This window comes from Camelina sativa, chromosome 6, assembly GCF_000633955.1.
Source record: "Camelina sativa cultivar DH55 chromosome 6, Cs, whole genome shotgun sequence".
In the NCBI taxonomy this organism is placed as follows: domain Eukaryota; kingdom Viridiplantae; phylum Streptophyta; class Magnoliopsida; order Brassicales; family Brassicaceae; genus Camelina; species Camelina sativa.
In genome coordinates, this window is record NC_025690.1 from 5899964 (window position 1) to 5902583 (window position 2620).

General features: G+C 38.3%; 1 pseudogene; it reads right to left on the reverse strand.

Moving 5' to 3' along the window:
* LOC104698737 lies at positions 1123-2365 on the reverse strand (annotated as a pseudogene).

A 2620-nucleotide genomic window follows, 5' to 3' on the forward strand; every position in this document is an offset into this window, starting at 1 on the left:
TCAAGGTGCAAAAATATTCTCAATATTCGATCTAAAATCCGGTTTCTGGCAACTCGGCGTTCATCCCGAAAAAAGATACAAGACGGCATTTTGCCTACCGAATCGTTATCTACACATGAAGACTTTTTGGTCCGCTCTTGGTTCCTACAGCATTACCAGAATGTATATAATATGTAAAGTACCTGTAGTTTAGATGATGTTTTTGAAAATAAATTAAGTGTTACATGTACAAGAGATATAAAGCAAATCTCAACTTCAAAACTTAATTACTATTTACCAAATATCCCTAATGTTAGGGGTGGATTCCCCTCCTAACAATAAGCCCGGTCGAGGAAGAATCTTCTAAGGCCCAAATAAACACTTAAAAGGAGAAAGAGGTATTTCAGTCCTTTTAAGTGACGAACCGACACGATTTTCTATAAATATGAGCGTACGGCGCTTAGGAAGAGGATTCGCGAGAAAGAGGGACTAAACACTACAGAAATCACGAGCAATTAATTAAGCACCTCATCCAAAACGCGAGTCGACAAGTCACAAGCTCGTCTACCTAAATTTCCTTTCATTCGTTCTATTATCTATGTTGTAGTCCGAATTATTGTATCCCGACACCGAGTTATTAAATAGAGATTCAACATTATTTTTACCAAGCTATAAATATTTAATTGCGACCGATATTAACATCAACACCTAAGAAGTCAACTACAAAACTAAAATGTAACAAGATGACGTACACTTTCATTTCCTTGAGAACATATTAAAAATATATTTAAAATGTAACATTATATATGCACAACATATTAACGAAACAAAGTTAGGCCAAACCTAATGATATATCTTTAGGCTTAGAGGGGCATATCTAAACTCATTCGAAAATTAATGATCACACTTCAAAACAACCATCGAATTGTTCTTGACAGTTACAATAACCCGCATAAAACTTTTTCATAACTCAAAAGAAATAAAGATACTTAAACGACTACCGTAGATAAAAATAGCGGATGAACGAGTTCATCATAAATTGTTGACCCAAAATAGAGAAAGAAAAAAAAGAACGAGTCTATACTCCATAAAGTCATAGCCGCACCCCAATGAACTTGACAAGACCAGCAAAAACCCACCTGTCTATGCATTGCCACTTGCACTATGACACGGGAATTCATAGAGGACATCATGGAAATCATAATCTAAATTAGAATCTTCAAAATCGAGAGTCCTTGTGATCTGATATGGGAAATCAGCAATTGAGTCATAGGTGTATCTCACAACTCTGATCCTCTTAAACGTTTCCTGAGATCCTTAGAAAGATCGATGTTTAAACACCTGCGTAAATCTATGTGTTCCAGGTAGGTACACCGGTCAAGAATGGCGTTCAAGCCCGTGCTGTTTAGTGCATTGGCAAAAAGCTGGAGGTGGCGTAGCTGGGGCATGCTTTCTGCAATTGCTATGGCATTATTATTAGGCTCATCAGCAAAAGACTCGACTATGCGGTTATACTTCAATGTCTTCAGATTTGGACAAGACTGGCCTACAGCTCTCAGAAACTGTCCTGACAATGCGCAGTATGAAACATTGAGGTCTTCAAGCAATGGAAGTTTCACAACTGCTTTCGCAATTCCCTCAGCTGTTATTTGACTGCAGTTTGCAACTCTAAGGCTTCTCAGATTACTTGCTCTGCAAGTATGTGTATAAAAGTTAAAAACATCATCTAACAGAGAGCAGAAATATAAAGATGAACAAAAACTTCCTTTAATAGCACACAAAGAACCTGACGCCAAGCGTTTTAGAAGAATAACATTCTCAAAAACATGTGGATGTTTACTACTCTAATGGGAAAAAGACCAACCCTATTGAAAGCACCTCATTATCATAACCACTAAATCAACAAAACGATTTACATATGCACACAAAAACTCGGATAACGTAAAATCATTGTCTATAAGTATCGCATTCATCATAAATCAGAGAGAGAGAGAGAGAGAGAGAGAGAGAGAGAGAGAGAGAGAGAGAGAGCAAGACAGAACCTATCGGCGATGTAATTGAGGAGATTATCAGTACCGAAGTGCCAAATATCGATCTCAACCAAACCACCTTGGCTACGGTCAACTGCGTGACGACACATGATCTCAAAGTCATACTTCATGCTTCTTCGCATGTCTCCGAGGTTGTGCATGTCAATCTTCCGCCACATCGAGGGGGTTTTACTGACGCGACGCCACGATGTGCACACCTTTTGAGCGTTTTCCAGTATCTCAATGACGCCAAGCCGTAGCATGATCGAAGAAGTCAAGTCAGATGGAAGCTCCGCCCAGTTTATCGGCTCTTCGTCTTTCATCAGCGAGGGCACGGAAGTAGAAGAGGAACCCATTGTTTTCTTTTTTTCTCGAAAAAGAGAGGAACCCATTTTTATGAAAAGAGAAATGTCGAAGTGAACTAGTACTAGTAGTGGTAGTCGTGGACCTTTCGGCTTCTGTCTCTAATTTTATACTAATTTGTTTCTCATTTCTCAAGAAGAATGCAATAAATTGTTGCATGTTAGAATACAGAAATTTTCACAAATCACACCAAAAAAACACTTTTCTTATGAATTGACAAAGTCAGTCTCACTTTTCACACAATAGAC